Source organism: Anser anser, assembly GCF_964211835.1.
Source record: "Anser anser genome assembly, chromosome: 10".
NCBI lineage: Eukaryota > Metazoa > Chordata > Aves > Anseriformes > Anatidae > Anser > Anser anser.
Genome location: NC_139730.1, coordinates 25,448,139 through 25,468,993, shown reverse-complemented (window position 1 = coordinate 25,468,993; position 20,855 = coordinate 25,448,139). Strand labels below are relative to the sequence as shown.

At 40.4% G+C, this 20,855-nt stretch overlaps 1 pseudogene across 1 annotated transcript; it reads right to left on the bottom strand.

Annotated features, from left to right (window-relative positions):
* Positions 1-679: 679 nt before the first annotated feature.
* LOC310904790 (ubiquitin carboxyl-terminal hydrolase 42-like) lies at positions 680-11,057 on the bottom strand (annotated as a pseudogene). The gene is made up of 15 exons: positions 10,829-11,057; positions 9,921-10,121; positions 8,726-8,836; positions 8,463-8,565; positions 8,232-8,299; positions 8,005-8,075; positions 7,392-7,474; positions 6,051-6,162; positions 5,550-5,690; positions 5,256-5,356; positions 4,654-4,795; positions 3,265-3,974; positions 2,806-2,894; positions 1,377-2,477; positions 680-878 (listed from the first exon to the last, which is right to left on the bottom strand). The product of its transcript is annotated as a ubiquitin carboxyl-terminal hydrolase 42-like (transcript).
* Between the last annotated feature and the right edge of the window lie 9,798 nt (positions 11,058-20,855).

The window sequence follows — 20,855 nt, the reverse complement described above, 5'->3', positions numbered from 1 at the left end:
AGCATGCTCAGCGTTTACCTCACCTGGAAGTCATTTTACTTTGAAACAAATCATTTTCCAGTAACGCAGACAGCATCTATAGTGTGCTTTGTCATCAATACTGGCAACAAATCCAGCAGTCTAACAATTAGATGTATATTGAGGTAGAACAACAAAGAAGTTTTGACAGTATCATAATTTGTGCAGACATAAAATTCTTTCCGCTTAAACCCAATGCAAATTTGGAGACTCTTTACATGGCTTCCATCAGCGCATTCCTCTATATTCTTAAACCTATAATAGCAGGGAAAAAAAGAAAAAGACAAAAAAAAAAAACAAAAAGGAGAAAAAAAGCAGGATTTTTACATAGTACATATTTTTACATATTACATAGTTTACATATCCCTCCACATGCTGTTCTGAATAATAGCCAAAATATTCATAGCCACTGTATTTGTTCTCCCCACACAGCTGAAAAAACAACATTTGAAACATATTTTTCAAAACATATTTTAATATCCAGCAGACTGTTCAGTCATCAAGCATTTAAAGACTGTTTTAGATAATCTCTAGATTAATCTAAAAGGAATCCCATAAACATGCTGCAGCCGCTTACCTTTAATATACTCGCTGGATGCGATGTTTCTTCCTTTCACCTGCACTGGAAGGCTTCCCTTCCTTGTGAGGTTGTTTACTGCCCTCACTTCTGCATTGCTCTCATAAAGAGCCATCTGGAGGATGGGATTCTTCCTTCTTCTCCCGGGTTTTCTTCTGGAAACGAGGATCTAAGTGTTCCAAGAAGCCTTTCACTTTCCTGATGTTTCTCCTTTTTCTTCTTTTTGTTACGCTTGCGATTGGCATTGTCAAAGTGGAGCGCAGAGAAATACAAATCATAAAGTCTGAAAGAAACATGCAAGTTAAAAAGAGAAAAAAAGATGTGGCACTTGTTGCATACAGGAAACTTTATTTATTTTACCACAGGCGATGATTTGCCGCATGTCAGCTATTTTGTGGTACTTTGTGCACATGTAACTTCCTTTAGATGCAGCAAACTTAAGCCCTCAGATTGAAGGACCATAGGTCCTGGTTGGTACACAGATCATTAACAATGGTTAGCTCTGGAATATGTGCAAGTAAAAAAAAAAAAATATTTTAACCTAATCCAGAATGGTGTGCAGATGTGATTCGAACTACGTGGTCCAAAGCTAGTGCTCTGACACAATTCAGCAATACCTTTCCTGTCTTCACTGATCAACCTAATGATCCCCAGTCATGATCCCCAGCCAGATTATGCTATCTAAATAACTCAGAAACTATGAAAAAAAAAACAAAACATGAGAAGCACCCAGAAAAGAATTAGGAAAAAAAATGCTGATTAGGCTGGAATCCCTGCTTACTTGGAATCCTTCTCTCCCTGTTTATCTTCAGACTTCTTTTTCTTCTAGAACTTCTTATATTTTTTCATGTTTTCACCACCTAAAACCTCCTTTTCTACCTTTCTGCGTTGCCTTTCTATTTCACTTTCACTACCTTCTGCACGAGTATATTGTCTTTTTCTGTTTCCTTCTTTTGCCTTTTTCTGGCGACAGTTCTCCAAATGAGCTGACACAGGTGGAAGTGCATGTCTCTCACGCGAATGTTTTCCAGAATGTTGCTGAGCTACTGAGCAACGATGTGAGTCTGCTCTGGGTGTGCTAAAGTGATGTACATCTTCCTCTCTCAAGAGGGAACCGTGAGGCCATCTGCTTTTGTAATGATAACGCTTATGTGACCTGCTGGAGTAAGTCTGAGTCAATTTGTCAAAGTCTTTATCACCGTGAGAGAACTTTCTCTCTCTACTGTCTCCTGCTGCATGAGGTGAATAGTAATCCTTGTAATAGCTACATTTTTCCCATTTCCGTGGTTCATCTTGATAGTATCTTTCTCTGCTCCAACTTCTTTCCCCTTTGGAATGGTAATATCTAGCGCTATCTTGTTCTGATCTTCCTCTGCTTCGAGATCTGTACTTTGAATATTTTACTGGTCTTCTGCCATTATCAGGGCTGTTCCTTTCACTATGGGAAGATCTGTACCTGCTTCCCTCCCAATACTCCTGCTTGTGACGCTTTTGCTTAACAACTTCCACACTCCGAGAGCACCTTCTCTTGCTGGAATGACCATCTTTTTGACTCTCCTTCTCTTCAGTAGGAGAATGTTCCCTCTTTCTCTGGTAACGCTCTTTGTCAGATTTTTTAGTCTCGTCCTTTGTATCTTGGCATCTATCTGTAACAGCTAAGGAGGAAAGGTTTTTAGAACTACATTCACTGTCAGACTTTAGAGGGGAAGTTTGCCGCAATTTCTCACCAGTCTCAGAAGACTCTTTGATGTAGAAAACATTTTCTTCTGAAATCAGTTCATGTTCTTTTGATCTTCTTGGTTTCTCCTTGTCTCCACGGTCATCACATTGGTACTGTTCAAGGTATTCATCATTCTCAGTAGATTTCGGAGGTCCCGGGACACTGCACAAAATAAAAACACGTTTCCGTCTCCCTCCACCTGCTGCTCTGAGAAAAAAGGGGTGGGGGCGACGGGGGAACAGCCAATGTTTCTCCAGATAATGGAGAAAAATGGAAAAACATTCTATGAAGAAACACAAGTTCTCCGCGAGGCACCAGCCTGCATCAGAGTGCTATGCACAGTGTCGATCATTAGTTCTGTTCGCAACACTGGCCATACAGTACGGAATTCTACTGATTTAAATCCTTCCATTAAATAGTATTAGTAGACAGATAAAACCGCAATGAACTTCCATAAAATCTTGTCTTAATCAGACTGTGCTCATTTTACCTTCTTTCCTCTGACAAGCTGTTCAGCTGGCTGGCCGTGAGGGATTCCATGATGACTTCTCGAGGGACTGGAGGCATAGCTCCAGGCATCTGCAACTAAAACGCACAAGTCAGCAGACAGAAAAAATACCATTTGTGCTGAGGACTAGTCTTCTCAGAATTTCTACATTAAATGCTAAGCAAGATCGCTTTGTGTTGTATGCATTATCTACACTTCAAAGATAACGCCAACTCACCTCCCAAAATCTACTTTATGAAACTTAAGAATTTTTATCTCAGCTCAGCTTAAGCTGACAAGTTCTAATGTCAGCTCAGCTCTGCAAATTCTAATGGCATAATATCACAAAGGGTTACGATCAAATTTGTGCTGTGTTTTCTCAGCATTTCGCCTGAATTAGGAACATGATAAACACTCCCGAATACATCGTGGGTGAGAAATTCTCGATGGAGCAAACTACTATGTTTCAAGCAATCCGTTTGTTTTAGAAAAGAACATCTCACAAGGTTTAACAGGTTCAACTTGGCAAGTGGAATCATCAAGTTTCAGTCCGTTTTCTTTAGATTCATGAACTAAACTAATAGCACCATTCAGTGAATCAGTGTTTGGCAGCTCATGCTGGGATCTTCCTTCATCAGCATTCTGACAGGAAGAATGGGAATTCTGCGATGTACGGACTACCTTTCCAACCAAAATTCCACATTGCATTGCAATTCCTTTTAAATAAGCCCTTTGACTCCTCCTCAGATTTTCCTGAAGATTCTGCACCGTAAGGGACTGTGTTATCAGAGCTGAGTTTAGGATTTCCATTCACCTTTGGCTCCACAAAAATTTCAGCAGAAACTCTTTTTTTTTTTTTTTTGTATTTGTATTTGCTTCATTTGCTTTACCGAATTTGTGATTGTGGATGAAGGAACAGCCTTGTAGAGATCTTCATCCTCCACAGCACTGCTAAGACAGTCAGGCTGTGACACAGTCTGACGAGCAGGCAATTTATTGTGAATACTGATGGTGATCTTCTGGTTTTTTGACGTATCAGTAATTGAAGGCCTGGTAATCGCCTGTTCTTGAACACAGGCCATTGGTGGTGCTGAAGATGGCCTTTTTAGGGTGACACCAGTGGTATTTGCATCCTCTTTTATGGATCCATTTCCATTTAAACGACTTGAATTCTGTATTTAAAAAGAAGAAATTGCAAGACGGGTTAATGCAAACACTCCATTTAACATTTTTAAACATGTCATTCTCCTACTAAGTATTTCTACAAATGGTCTTAACACCTAAAAAGCAAAAAACACTGCCCTTAAAAGATAAATGCAAGTCCCATAAGTGTATTTAATTCCTGCTTTTGGTTTACTGCATATTGATATCAAATTAACATCATTTTTGAAAACCATCCAAACAACTTAACATTGCCTAAAGCTATTCCCAAATATATTTAGTTTCCCCTTTAAACATACCCCAAAAAGCCTGGAATAATTGTTCTGGTGCTCAGGAATAAGACAATTTGGTTTCCCTGTCTTAGCTAAAGTGACGTCGATAGGAAAAACAAGTCCTCTTTTAAATGATTCGAGGATTAGTACACTCTACTTAAATTGTCAAAGAGCGTAGCTCTCTGTGCTTTACAAAGCTGTCTAGGAGGTATAAACAATGGAGTCGCATGGCTGCGCAATTCAGCAGTAACCACTGTTTGAATGACTCTGGCTGTAGCATGAGGGCTGTGAAGACAGCTGCAGCGTGGGAAGGAAAACAAAACAAAGATGCCAAAAACCAAACAAAAAACCCCACACCAAACCCCAAACCCACTGTCCGTTTGGTGCCATTATCTGCCCTCCCGCTTCCCTAAATTACCTTAATCATATGAGGAGGAAGTCGTGGTCCCAGAAATCCAGCCTGCTTACTGTTAGCCCCCCGCTGACCAGGGGGGAATGAACAGGGATAAGACGGTGCTGCTAAGTAAAAAGCACGTTCTCCGAGCGTCAAATCATAGCGCCTTCAGAAAAGAGCAGTGATCTCAGTTTAGTTTTTCTTTCGGCCTACTCTTGGATTAAATCCCATCCTATAATTTTATAGGAACAGTTCATACGATATGGAAGCCTTCTCTACAGAAGACTTAGCCAAGACTACAAACTGAAAAGTAGGTAACAGTCTTCCTACTATGACTATCACTTTCAGAGCAATAATTCATTCTTACACCACAGATGGCCTTCATTTCTCTCCTTCTCTAAATTAGCCAGCTACAGATAACACATATACAGCAATTTACACAAGTGCTGCAGTTTAAGGCCAAGCAACAAAAGATAATAAATGACAGAGAATTTCAGGTTAGACAGAACTGAATTAGAGAAATAATCATCTTTTCCTGGGAGAGAAAGAAAAACACTTGCAAAAAGAAAAGTATCAATAACAGGAGAGTAAATCTCTTCTGAACACATTTGAATACTTGTTATTACCTGATATAAAAAAGTAAGTAAGCTTGCTGACCAAGAACTCTTTTAATGTCAGTACGGACTACTTTTGCATCATTCATCTGATACCAAAGTCCATTACCAGCCTGCAAATAAAGACAACGATATCTTTAGATGAATTGCATGTTTTCCAAATGAAATCACAGATAGCAATAAAATACACACGTGTCAAATAAACATATAATGAAATCTTTTTCCCTAGAAACAGTACTACTAGTAACACTTGAACTGGTTTGCCAGCACAACCTTTACCCTGTTAGAAATGATGTTGACTTCTACCTTTATGTAGCATACATAGTGTCCTGAGCGACAGTTGATACCATGATGCACCAGCACCGCATATAAGGCATAGATGAGTGGTTCTCCACTTGATTGAGACATGTAGGCTCGGAGGTCCAAATACTCAGGATATTTTACTTCCTAAAGAGAGACCAAGAAGATAGAAAAATTATATCAGAGTACTTCGCGGACTAGCCAGAGAAAAACACTTCCAAAAAACAGAGACTGGAATTATATGAATATATCTCTTGATTCACTAAAAATAAGTCTTCCCATAAGCAACGTTTAATACTAGAAGTTGCAGACAACTGTTTTCTGATGAATTAGCCTTCTCAGAGGAAAGTATATGCTTCTTGTCAAGCAGGAACTTTACTGATATTAAGAGAAAGAATAAGCCATAGTCGTTAGTCTACAATTATTGTCTGAAAATATTAACAACTTTCAGCTTTGGGGGATGTCCCATTACATGATGACAAAGTTGCATTACAGCGGGAAATATACCTTGTTGATCTTTCCACCTGTGAAATCTGCAAATCTTTTCAGTGATATTGTGAGAACGTTGGAAGAACGGTGTATGGTAAATCTCTTGGATGCAGGAACCATCTTTTTACACCTTAAAAACAAGCAGAGACAAGTGTTTGAAAGCATCATCTTTTTTGCCCCCAAAACAAACTCGTTTTAATGTCTCACGCATGCTTATGCTATTTGAATGATATTTACTTGCATCATATGTTTGGTTTTTTCTTTTCATAAACCCATGCACTGCATGTCACGTTTGTTAATACAGAGAAGAAGGTAAGTTTTACCAACAACTCAGAGCATAGCGGGAACAGGAATCTCTCACGAAAGCGTATTACCAGGGAGTTATAAAATATAAACAAAAAATAGTAAAAATGAGTTATATATAAGACTAATAACAGTTATCAGCAATGGAAAAAGTACTGTACATGTGCAAGGCCTTTCCTTTTAAGCTCACAAAAAGACGGAAAATTCTGGCTTTAAGTGTGACTGAACCGATCACACCTCAAAGAGCACATTAAGGAAGGACCATGCAATTCAGATGTGAGGTGCTATTACAGTTCTTTCTCTTCCTCAGACATCAGTTATGAGAATCCTGAATACGCTGCATGTTGCTTTCTAGGATCCGCAGGCCAAGACGAACCTGGGATTAAATTGCTTTAATAACCTATTGGACGCTCTTGATTCGACACCCTAATTTCCTTAGTATCCAACAACGAGAAGTGGATACTGCATTTTTCATTTAGAGGGGTCAGGCATGAATTCTACAGAACTGAGCCGGGCACTCTGTGCTTTTCTGAGGGGATGTTTGACTAACAGCTTGTTTTGCCAAACCATCTTATGCAAATGTTCAATTGTTTCTCACATACGTAGAAACATCTTACATATTGATCAGCACAGAGAGCGCCTGAACTCAACAGGCTTTCCCTGTGCACGGGTTAGGCTTAAGGGAGCTCATTTCGGACATTAGTCCACATCGACAGGTTTCACAGTTCAAGAGCTGTGCAAGACGCTGTTTAGTGAGCCAGCACAGGCTGCTAACATTCATTACCACAGAGCCAGCTCACATTCCCTGACACTCAATCTAACTTTGTTTCACAGTGAACGCTAGGACCTGTAGGAACCTGCTGCTGCCTTCCACTCCAAATCATTCTCCATAGCTCCTTGCTTCAGCTCACCACTACTAGAAAATGAAGCAACAACAACAACAACAAAGCTGCGTCTCCTTATTTCTAAATGAAGTTAAAGGATAACTTATGCTCTAAGTCATGTAATATATAAAACTAATATCTAGTATTAAGACATAATTAGTAATAATCTTACTCGCTACATTTATAGCAATTCTCTCCATCCAGCTCTTCAGGTTTCACAAATAGTTCTAGAGCTCTGGTAACAGATGAAACCGCCTAGAGGAGCGAGAGAGAAGAGCGTAAAGTCACTGTAAATTCAAAATTCCAGAGACGCACTAGGAGTTTATAAGAGAACCTGACTAACACATACTTAAGCGATCTACTATGAGCACTGTCAAGAAGGAGGCAGAAAGAGCATGCTCAGCGTTTACCTCACCTGGAAGTCATTCTACTTTGAAACAAATCATTTTCCAGTAACGCAGACAGCATCTATAGTGTGCTTTGTCATCAATACTGGCAACAAATCCAACAGTCTAACAATTAGACGTATATTGAGGTAGAACAACAAAGAAGTGTGACAGTATTATACTTTGCGCAGCAATAAAATTCTTTCCCCTTAAACCCAATGCAGACGTGGAGACTACAGGGGTTCCACAGAAGGACAAAGTCCAATCCACTTTCTAACCACCACCAAGCTCTTATATTTTAACATTGTACGTGGTTTGGTTTTTTAAGTTAAACAAGTTTAATTTAGAAAGTTATACATGTACTTAAACATCATGAATTATATTTACAAAACCTCCTACCTTTACATCCAAAGTGATATCAAGAAATGCCTCATACGTATCCGAAACTGCTTTGCAATTCAAGCACTTCACTGGAAGCAAAATATAAATGCTTAACAACACGTGAAGGAGACTAACTGTCCACATTCAAGTTGTCGATAGATACTACTTCAGACAAACTACAGACTGCTTTACTACCGACAAAAGACACAGATCAGTTCTAAGGACAGGAATATTTTTAAAAGTACCTCTTGATCTTAGAAATCCTCCAAATATTTGATGAATGATGGTGGTAGCTTGAGAAGATCTGTCCAATCTGGAAATAAATTATAATCAGACCTCAGAAGATTTAAGGCACACAGTTAACTCTTCAAAGAGTTTTATGAAAACCAAGGATGACCTAGACTTTCAGTTTTGATAGTAAATAAAGGCCTAAAAGGTGCTAGAGAACGTATAAAAGTGAATTTGTTTATGCTTACTTGGTGCTTCCATTCAAGCACGCTTCCTGCATAGCATCAACAGTATAGCGCAAGAACTCGTGTGCGTCTTCTTGACTGCCAAAACGGAAATGTTGTCCTATTCCTAAATAAGAAGATGATAGTATTCACCTCATTTAAAAATGAAGTAATTCTCCTGTTTCTAAAATCTCTCTTCTTTACAGTGTTAAAACCATTTATACACATCAAATAATTATTTGAAGATTACAAGATGCTGAAAAAGAAACACATCTGAAGCCACTTACGACTGAGATTATTGATAACACGCGTAGGCTCGATGGCATCAACAGTGCAACGCAGGGCCTGGTTAATGTGAGTCTCCATCGTGCACATCATGCAAAAATCTTGTTCACGACCTGAAGAGTGAAAGAAGAAAGCATCCCAGTCTAGCGAAACAGACATAACTACAAACAAACATATAAGTAACATTTAAACTATAGATACAATATCCACTCTCCTTGTCCCAACAGTCTCCTAACATTTCATTTCACACAACTTTATAGAATAAAAATATCCATTAAGCCTGTATTCAAGTGCATTTTGTGATGAGAAATCTAAAAGACTACTGCAAAGTCACGTTTGTAAAGGCTGACAGGAATGTGAACTCCACAGGTTGCAAAATGTATGAGGAAAGAATATTTGACCTTGATGATACAGCATTAAGAGAACGTGGGTTATTTTCAGCACAGTGCTGTCAGGTGAGCTTCATGATACAGAGCTACGAGTCCTTTGGGAAAAAGGAAAAATTACAGTAATGTATGTAATAGTACTTCTGCCCTCCTTTTTTCAACAGGATTCTTAACTGAAACGATTTCTATATACAGGAAGAAAACAGTTAAATTTCTAGGTATCGATACAAAGATACCAGCCTAAAAAGCATACAGGTTTAGTACAACATTTACTTTATAGTACAACATTTTATTTAGGACAAAATCAGTCTAGATTTTAATACAGTTCCACAAAAAAATCTAGTCGTGTTCATAACAGCTCATATTGCTTTCTAGGTTTTTTTTTTTTTTTTTTTTTTTAATTGGTTCAACAACGAACAGACCATTTATTGTAGTGCATTATGGAACCTCGGCTGTGCAGACTAAAGACCTATGATGCCAACATCCTAAATTTTATTGCCTTTCTAGCAGCAGGAAGCCCAAATAGCCCAAATGCCAAATGTTCATTAAATGCATTACTGTCCAATGCACTTCATTATTCCCATGAAGCAAGAAAAGATCCTTTTAAAAAAACAAACAAACAAACAAACAAAAAAAACACATGGTGCATTAAACGCACTCCATATGCTATTCCGAGCCCACTGCTAATACAATGCTCAAAGCCAGCGTCTACAGGTAAAATCAGGCAAGTAAGTTTGTCTCACAGAATCACTGCTGTTCTTTCACCTTCACACTATCCAACAGATTTAAAATACTGTTAGAAAGTACTCACATGACTGGCTGTGCTCAAGAGAAAGCATGTAATTGGCAAGTGGGGGGGTGTAGGTCAAACACTGTAGAGTAGCATTAAGAAAACACGTGTTGCCAAGATTGTACAGGCCAACTCCAACACTTTGTGTTTCTTGCCAATCCATACGTATCTTCTCAGGTGGAAAAAGAATCCTTTGTGGCGGAGCAATTCCATCATTAACAACTGCAAGAAAGTTATATTTAAAAAGAGATTTTGTTTGTTTGTTTCTAAGAAAGGTATTAAGTATATATAGGTATAGTGAATATATAAAGTATATATAGGCATAGTAAAAATACTATTCTGCGGGAGCACCTAGAGGAACTAGCTACAATCCAAAACAGAAAAACTTATTGCAGACACCTTTAATACCGCCATCTTCAAATTGGCTGGTCAACACAACGTTTTGGGAAAAAAAAGTTTAGTCAACCATTTTAATTTCTTCCTTATTATATGCTTTTTTCCTTATTATAACTTCAACCACAAACTTAGACTTGAAATTATATGGTAATAAATGCAAGGACAATGTAAAAACAAATAACTAGGAATGACGGTACCCCTACAAATATCAGATCTTTTCCTGAGCAATCTTAACATTCAAAAACCTGTGAATAATGGAACCTGTGAATAGCAACAATCAAACACTTTTCTTTGCAAAACAGAAAAGATATGGATGAATCAGTGCATTACAAAATGCTCCCCACATTTCTCTGTCGACTGTAAATATATCAAAATTAATTTCTGTAACGTCAGTCACTTCAGTTGCCTTAGGAGAATCGCTTTGGAAGTCTTTATTCACAGTAGTCCCGTTCTCTATCAGTGCAACAAGCAAGAACTACCACTTTCTACTTTTGTTTTGAAGAAAACGGAGGCAGGATAAAGCGCAGACTTACTTAGATCTCTTTGGGCAAAAGGCTTAGATTTTTCAGAGGATCTACAATAAATAGCACCTCCACATCCTTGGGCCACAGAAACTTGGCTTGAATCTTCTGCAGGTGGTATCCGGCCCCAGTTTGCGGTGCGTGACATCAGTTTTTTAGTACTCGGTTTCTTGGATTTGCCAGACCGCCTTGAAGATGGCTTTTTAGACTTTGAAGATTTGGGCTTGTTAACTATGGTCATTGTTCTCATCTGCGACAGAGACAAATGTTCTGGCTGACGTAAGAATACCAAGAAGCATTCCAAGAAGAAAAGAGTAGTAGAAGTCCTGTCACTTAATCTCAAAGAAACGGCCTTGAAGAACTAAATTGCTGGTATGAATGATTTAAAAGGAATCCCCAAACTAAACACACAAAGGAAAAATTTCCATCAAAACTCTATCAGTATTACTTTTAGCTTCTGCAGAACTAGTGGCTGATGCCATTTCTTTCACTTTCGTAGGATTTTAATCCATTACAACTCTGGAGTCTTTTTAATATAAAAATGCAAATGACATTCTCTGAGGGGAATCAGTTATTTATTGCATTTTTGGAGCTTTGCAATTATCTATTAATTATTACCTATTATCTAATAGATAATGGTTGCGATTTATATATAATTGTTGCTCACGCTAGTAATGGAGCACTATTACTTTACTGCCTGCGCTTTTCTGCTTCGTGTGCACAAAGGTACCTGCATTTCGCTGCTACTTTACTTCTGTCTTTCCAGGGCTCACCCTCTACCTCACTGTCTACTGCACCAGTCATGATGGCTTGGTTGTGATTCTATAATGAGCCTAGCTTTTGAATACACTTTTTCTGGGCGTCACTTTGTGATAGCAAGTTAATTTGTGAGGGCTTATCACCTATGACCTGCTTCTCAGTAGGTACACGTTTGGCCTCTGTTAAGCAGAGAGTCAATCACAGCTTAAGATTTTGTCCAAGATGCCATTCACGAAACTGAGTTTAACCTTGACAGAACTGAGTTTAACCTTTAAACCTGAAGCTCCGTTAAAGAATAAAGCAGCACCCAAGCCAGGAAATAGAAGTTAATCGTCACTTTACCCTGAAACGCACGTAAAGCCGGTGAGCTATTCTGTGCTGGCAGGATTGCTGCCGGGATGGCCGACGAGGCGGCGGGCACAGGGGGCCACAGGACCTGCTCCCCGGGGCCACAGGTCCTGTCACAGGGGGCTGCCGGGGGTCTCCAGGCGCCGGGAACAGCGGCAACAGCGGGGACAGAGGGGACAGCAGCGACAGCAGCCGCCACCTCAGCCGAGGCCGTCTCCACAACTGCCACAACGGCCTCGGAACGCCGCCCAACTCGGAGCTCCAGCGTGACGCCTTTTCAACCTGGCCGCGGTGCTCACGGCTAAAAGCAGAGCGTTTCCTCCGGCGTGTCTTTACTGTCGGTGCCGGACCGGCCCTCACCCCGAGCTCTCCCTGCCGGGAGGGCTTTGCGGTTGGGGTTTCCCTCCCGCCGCCGCCGCGGGCAGGCCCCGCGCGCAAGCTGTCCGCGCTGGGGAGCGGCATGTCGCCCGCGGCGAGAGCCCGAGGGCGCGACACGAAAAAGCCCCGACACGAAAAAGCCCCGACGTGCGGGCGAGGCGGCGGGGAGACGGCTCTGAGGGAGCGGCCGCTTCGCCCCGCCGTCCTCCTCCCCTCCCGGGCCGCCCCGCCGAGCCCCGTGCGCCTCAGGTGCTGCCCTGAGAGGGCGCTCGGGCACTGGGACAGCTGCCCAGGGCAGTGGTCGTGGCACCGAGCCTGACGGGGGTCCAGAAGTGTTTGAACAATGCTCTCAGACATAGGCTCTGCTTTTGGGGTGGTCCTGTGTGGAGCCAGGAGTTGGACTCGCTCATTATTGTGAGCCCTTTCCACCTTGGGATGTTCTCTGATTCTAGGTCAGCAATCCATTATCTGATGAGAGGTGTGGAGTCATTCGAAGGGAAGAGAGACCAAAACACTTCTGGTTTCCAGAAGCGGGTATTTGGTAACCAAACCGATGATTCCTTTTCTTCTAGAGCGAGTAGCAGCAGGGATCCGCTTTACAATATGCTGGCAACAAGGAAACGAAGAATTGCAAACAAGACGTAGGACTTGAGCAGCAGCTTGTATACATGCATCAGCTTATAAATGAGCACACAGCTGAGCGATAATGCAAAAATTGGACAAACTAAGTGAAGACGTTAACTGTAAATTTTATAGGTATACACTTTACTATGACGTAAGAACTGGGCAAGACCTTTCAGGGAAAAGAGTTGTTGGCATGTAATTTGAAGTAAGCTTCAAATCCCAGAGGATGATTTTGTTGGAACTTTATTCAGCTGAAAACGTGGAAGCCTTGTTTCTGCTTGTGTTAGTTACAGCTCCAGTTTACTTTGGTTGGGAGGGAAGGCATTCCAGGCTAATGTGCTGTACCTGTTCCTTCAGCTCGTTGTCCATAAACGGAGGAGCAAATGAAATTCTTTGAATCTCCATTAAATGCAGCACTACAAAGCGGAGTAGAGGGCGATTTGGCACTTAATTTTTCTGTAAGCAGAAAACCCAACAGAATCTCCACAACAGTTTTCAAATCTTGTCCTGCAGTAAATGACCAGCTGAGTGAAGCTTGCATTTAGAGTATGTGCTCCTACGTTAGAGGGAAATAGCTTTTCCTCTTCAGAAGTGCAACTGAGTGGTGAACTGGCAGCTACGTAGGGAACTAGTTGTACCAAAGGGTTTGTGTTGAAGGCACAGAAAAATATGCAGGTCCCAACAGTAAAGGATTGTCTGTAGGCATCACACTGAGTACAGATGTTGTCCGCGAGTTCGTGCCCAGTGCACCGCGCCAATAAGCACCCAGAGTCGGAATGCACACCAAGGTCTTTTAATTACATAATTAATTACAGAACTCTGCAGAGTCAGGTACTTGGCTATCTTTCGCAAAGCAAGCACACCTCTGACTCGAATCACCGTCATTCATACACAGGAAACTTGTGAAAACTCTCTCTTTGGCTCCTTTTGATTGGTTATTACAGCTCACCTAACTTTTCTCTACTGAGCTTGCGCATTACAGAGGAACACCGGGGGGGGGGGGTGGGGGGGGGGGGTGGTACAGGAGGAGGGGGACACACACCGAATCCCACATTAGCAAGGATTATCATTTTGACAGGTGTGATTTCTAATGTGTTAATGACCCTTAATGAGCAAAAGGTTACTACAGGCCAGTCTGGAGCTGGTTTTCTCCTTCTTGTTTTTTCCCTTTTATCCCTTCTCTTCCTTGCTTCTGCTAGCTCAAGGCTACCTGTCTCTCTCCTTCCTTATTTTCTCAGCTAAAAGACTACACAAGCTACAGGCCTCCCTATTTTCTTCAAGGTTTCCTTGCTTTTCTCCCAGCTTTGGGACTACACAGGTGTGCTTTGATATTTGCCAGTATAGCTAAAACTCATGCCAGTCTGCTCACACACAATAAGCAGTAAGAGTTAAGGACTGGTTTCATCTGCTTTTTACATAGTAACATCCTCCTTATGTTTTAGATATGCTGTAGTTAAAGCTTAAAGTAGTTCAAGTAGTTAAGTTAAAGGAGTAAAGTTACTCCTTGTGGAGTAATTGCCTTAAGTGACTAGGCATTATAAGCACCCCTCCATCCCAAAAGCTACCCGCCTCCAAGGGGCAACCACCCCTCACTGAGCACATCCTCTGAATTTCTCGGAGCCTGTACCTTTAAACGCAAGCGAGGTAATTTCTACCAATCACAACCAAGATACGCATGACTGGAGTCACTCAAGCTCCACCTAAAAGATAGAAAATAATATAAATTGGCTTAAGAGAAAGGGAATGTTGGGGAAGATACTGTCACGAAGAATACCTTCTGACATCAGTCGACAGGCTGAGCCTCTCACCCCTCCCCCCCCCCGCCCACTGGGATGCTGCGAGGTAAGATCTGAACGCTTGGTTATACCAGGCGTCTCCACGGAAACTTAGAAATCTCTAGCGTCTTTATGCTTTTTAACATCTTAATACCTAGGCCGTGTACCTGTGCATTTCATGCATGCTAGCTTGCTTTTGCAGACAGTGAATTTATCACTGGCAATCCAAAGGACCTGTGTATCTGTTGCCGTAATAAACTGCACTTAATTGCATTGTTCCTGGCCGTGACAGTTCTCCTTGAACGCGACTAGAGCGAGGGCGTGCTGCGTTGTTGGTGGATCCGTGGCCGTGATAGTTCAGTACCCTGAAGCCAACCGGACCCGTAACGGTCAATCGGCTACACCCCTTAATGCGACACTACTAAAGGAAGAAGACGACAGGGCTTGCATTAGGCACGAGTTGCATTAGGCTTTGCATGTGAAAACATCCCCAAATAATTTCACATGGATTTAACGTTTTTAAAGGGAAAAAAACAGGAAGGTGTAGTCTTTCTGTAAGCTACAGCCCTAGATAGTTAAGGCATCAGCATTCATTCCTTTGCTTGACAACAAACTATGAACATACAGAAGAGTTAAATATTTTCATTGCATTCTTAAAGGCGATTTTTCAGACTTGTGCTTCAGTTGTTGGAGTTGAAGAAATTGGTAGACGCCCTTACTTTTACGTTAAGACCAAAATCTTTATCTAAGATTGTGTTATCTAACACAACTAAACTCCCACCCCCACATGTCTTTTTGGAACTTCTGAAAGATCTTTCTGCAGTCCCACTCTGATGGTCTTTCAGTTGTTGAACCTGAGCTGTGCCTACCGCACCAACGAATGCTTTCATGACACAGTATTTTGTCAAAGCAGTTTTGCTTCTTGGAGCTACAGAAGCAGCTCTGGCTACATGATAGGGAACTGTGCTGCACTGGCAAAAACAGACTTACTTACAGACTTAACACCACTTGCTAACTTGATCTATTTCAAATCTCATTTTAACTTTAAAGAGCAATCAGTTTTGCGGTTCCTGTCTTACTAAGTTGCCTTGTTTTGCATGGAAGGTCAGCCTGTGAATGTTTTGCTTTATTGCATGCTTCAAAAAAAGGCTGAGAGGAAGAGACTGGAGGAACCTTTTCTATTCTATAGACTTTCCCCCACGAATGTGGAATTGCAGGCTACTTGGATGAATGTTCGAATGTAAGGGAGCAAGCCTCAGCCAAAGGAGGTAGAATCCTTGCTTAAGAAGAAGTAGCAGTGTGGGGACATCTTTGCTTAATGGGAGCCGTTTAAACTCTTCATAGAAACTCAATAAGCTCTACATCTTATGTTTGGAAAGCAGTATGGTTACGCAGCTGCTAACCTAATGACTTGAGTCTTCTGCTCTGCAACCACGTTTTGTTTTCAAGCAGTGCATACATCAGTTTAGGCTTTGGACAAGGAGATTTGTAATGCAAATAGTGATAAACCAGAATCAGTGCTACTGACGAGTGTAATGGTGAAATGCAGCAAATCAAGTGTTCCTGGAGAACTGTGAGATTACAAAACCAATAAGCCATGAAGCACCTTTTTTTTTTTTTTTAATCAATTCTTATATGCTGAAATAACACCTTCAAGAAAATCTGTTTATCCAGCCAGGCGACGGTGTCTACCTGTAAGCACAAAGGAAACGCCTTGAGAGTTCGTTTGCTGTATTTGAAGTTCTTATACCCTGCAGAAATAATTATTTAGAGTAACATGTAACTGAGGAGATCGTAGCAGGAAGTATATTATTTCTAGCATTAAATTGCTGCCCCGTTGCCAGTGCAATCTAGGGAGAGAACTGTATATAATAGTTAAACTCCCCTGGACTGACTTAAATTTTAAAATATTCTGACAAAGTAAGCTCTAAATCACTTGACATTTTGAACAGTTTTAAACGGGTACAAAACCGAAGCTTTATAAACCAAGCAGCATTTATAATGCTTCATATATAAAAACAATGCCTATTTTTAAGATTTGTTACATATCTATGTAGATACGCTTGCTGGAAAAGCCAGGTCTGTTGTAGACCAAATGCTGCAGATTAAGACTTGTGGCTTACCAGTTCCATTTCTGTATTTTCTTGGAAAATGTTTCGAGTTAGAGTTTAAATATAAAATGTAAATACTGTACAGATATATATTGAAATAAGTATTTCTTGGTGTACACAGGTGATTTGCATGACAAATACTCTGTATCGATCATTGTTAAAAACGCAATGTTCTGTGTAAATCCACTGCGTATTAATCTTTTCATTTATCATCAAGAGCTGTTACTTAAGCCTGGACATTCTCAAAAATAAAGTGTGAAACTATATACCATTGTGTAGCTCCTCCTTTATCAAGAGTACATGCAAGATAATTGCTCCTTTTCTTTTTCTTTCTAGAGGATGATTCAATTTTATAGCATGGATTATAACCGCTCTTGCAAGTGACCTTCTTTTAAGCACAACAGTTTAAATGATCAGGTTACAGAGAAAACCCTTTCACTGCAAAATAGATTCAATAAAGACTTGTGGCTTACCAGTTTCATTTCAAAACCCAAGGTGTTGGGTTTGATGGAAAAATGGTTGGTTTGGATGGTAAAAAGGTCGTCCGTTTTGATGGTAGGTTTAGTCTGAGTATTGAAGGCTTCCATCAGTAAGCTCTGCATCTGAAAGACAAAGGGAAGAAATGTCATTCCCTGTTGTGATACTCAACATGGAACTGTCTGGCTCAGTGGTTTTCTTTCTAAAGAGAGAAGTCACAAGCCTGCACACAGCTTGATCTGCTCTCTGACTACAGGGCTGAACTGACTGGAGAAGGCAGCTTCCAAAGCCCTCCCATTAAACTGACTGCATTTCAGTTCCATGCTAAAATTGGTCAACTGTACAGAATATTAGGACAAAGCTACCTGTTTTGATAGCAAACGGTAGACCTTAGGTAAGTTGCATTCATTTGAAGGTTTGACTGGACGGCATCCTTGTTTTACTAGTGATCTTGTGGTCAAGCTGACCAAATCCTAGCCACAGAACAGAAGCGTTCAGAAACTGGCTAGAGAGAGCACTTATTAGAGAGAGCAGGAATTTAACTGCTTTAACGCTGCTCTTTCTCTCACGTATCTGGAATTTCCTTAAATCACAAATTATCACTAGCTATCCTTGTTAATTTATTCAAAGTAACATGAGTCCAGGTGAAAAGGCACACTCTAACAAGTCCTCAGTTGTTCCTAGTCTGCTCCTAGCTTACTTGAGAGGTTCAATACAGTAAGAAATAAATAAATAAATAAATAACCTGCTGAAGTGGCCTTTTTTCAGATTAGATTCCACCATTCAGAAAATCCTGCTTAAGAGATGTTTTTTCTTTTCTTTGAAAGACTGACCTTCCCCCACATGAAACTAATTAGTATCTTTAGGCTTGATGAAATACATGAATTCCTCAATTTACCAAAATTGCTTTGCACAGCCCTCCCATCCTGCTTATGTTGCAAGCAGCGTATCTAAGTGGGGTACTGTTGGGGTACATCTCTTTCACTCATGTAGCCCAGTGATCCCAATGCCCTGGACTTGTGTAATGTGTGCAAGACATTTACTTTCTCCCTATACTTTTGACTGGTTTAGAATAAGCGAGTTCGCCATCTGCTGGCCAGAGAATTCACCGAAGCCCAAAGAGCATTAGAGCAGACGCATTTTCTTCTGTGCTATTCCTGATTTATCAGCTAGAAGAGACACAGTTTAGTACAATCAGGATTCTTTTGACATTAGTAGCATAAAAAGTCTATTTTTGCAACACTGGTATTTGAAAGACCTCCGTTCAGTCCCTAATTTTGTTCTTGATAATGGGACAGATTGTATTAATGTTTGCAAGAATGTGTGAACAACCAGCCTCCCCTCCATGTCGTATTTTAAGATTAAAACTTGTGGTCGTCCCTGTCTCAAAACACAGTCATGCTTTGCAACAATCGCACTCCCTCTTTAGCTTGAAGGAACTTGTCAGTGCCAGAATCTGCTGACTATGGCAATTTACTTCATCATCCAAACCGGGCAGAATTTTTGAAAACCTCTTGCAAGATTTCACTTCTCCAAACATTATGTAGAAGACATTCAGCTGTAAAGCAAGAAGATGAAGTCCTTTGTTTCCTATGCCAGAATGACATTTTCAACACTGAACAGGATTGTCACCGACCGTTAACTGGTTGTTAAGTTGTGGCTAGGTATAAAATGTAGAAAATGTTTAAAAATAAAACTTGCCTTTGGATAGTGAACTGTCTTCTTCGGGGATTACTTCAGTTACCTGTAAGAGGAAAACAGATGATTTGGGGGGGTTGTTTGTTTTTAAGAACGGGTGCAGTCTTGCCAGTAATTTAGCTGGTATTTTTCAAAGTGACCTCTTAGAAACTTTACAGCTCTGTTGAATCAACATGTCTCTAACCCTACAATTAAATAATGCTAAAAGATGCAGCAATTTATCTTCCTGCAAGTGCTTATTAAGATATCTGAGTAACTGCGACCGTGGCTTCATCACAGATATATATATATATATATATTTAATACTACACACTTCTGCTCAGAAAGAAAATCACGGAAAATGTAAAATTTCATTTGAGATGCTGAATTTGTTGCAGTGTGAGATCTTCTTCATCACATGATTCTATTCGTAATTAAACCATATTATCTACTGAGAGACCAAGATTACGACAAGAACAGCACAGAGTTCAGCATGAAGCCGATCAGGAGCTCAAGTTTGTACTTATTTTTTTGTAAGGAGATGTACCAAGCTGGCTTTTTTATTGTTTCATCAGCACATTTCTAAGCCTATACGAGCAGGGGAAAAAAAAAAAAAACAAAAAAAACCCAAGTAGAACAATTGCAGGGCTCCTCAGTTTACAGCATGAGGTCGCTTTTTCCAGGTGAAAAGCGGAGCCATAAGTGGCAGTACACTAAAGCCCTGGCACGTGGAGATCCGAGAGGAGAGCTGTTTGGCCCTCCTTTTCACTCCTGGGAACCACATACCTCAAAACCCACAGACTATGGGATATATCTCAGAGAAATCTTGGGAAAGGAGAGCATGAAGAGCATGTTTGTAAATTTATTTCTCCCTGGGCTTCTTCTGCTTCTCCAAGAAATACTTGTTTGAATATAAGTGTAATTGTCTGTCCATAGGCAGAAGCTGAATAATGGCAGGATGAATATCTATACTTAATTTTTTGTTACTGTCTTCCTGTAGCACACAGGGACTTGTTACGTTTAGGGAAAATGCTAACCTAATGGAGGGTTTAAACCATAAGCTAGTTTGTTATACCAAAATGACTGAGAGAACAAAGCATAAAGTGTTTTCAGATTTCTAGTACACCTTGATTGCTATCCATTAAACTTAAGACAGGTTAAACAAAGCACAGGAAATAAGAGAACTCCTAGTCCCACAACTGGCAAATTGTGCGCACACTTTCCATTCCTGAGAAAATAATACACAAACCTGAAAAATGCATTTAACTGAGAAACGAAGACATCCTTGTCCTATTGGAAGACTAAGGTGACAGCTCTTGGGCTCAGTGATTTTCAGATAAGCTCCAGTCTTCAACTTGCAGACACCAGTGACAGCTCCTTTTTTTGCATTGAAAGGGAAAATGTTTCAACAACACATTGAAAACATACTTAAGGGACAAGAAACAAAATCAAGACTGCAGTGAGAAGGAAAACAGAAAAACAATACTGGGAAAAAAAAAAAAAAGAGAAAAGAGAAAAGACCTTGGTCTTTGTATCGACCAACGAGATAAGCCTTACACATTTTTAAGTTTATTTTTGACGATTGATTGATGCGTTACCAGATATTAAGTACTAATCAAGAGCAAATATTAACACTAGTAAGAATAAATCCGATCCACCAGCCCTTATTCAAAATACATCAATTTCTAATTTGGAGACAACGTCTCTCTGACAAGGAAGTAGAAAAGCTGTAAATACCGATATAGTTTCCTCTCCCGATGTTCCATATACATACCGACGCTGTTCCTACACCTACACTCTGAGCATAAATTTATGTTGACATGAGTATCGGGTGTTATTTCTCTCTCTGTTTGCCTTGAGAGACTCTCCTCCTGTCCATATATTTCTTGA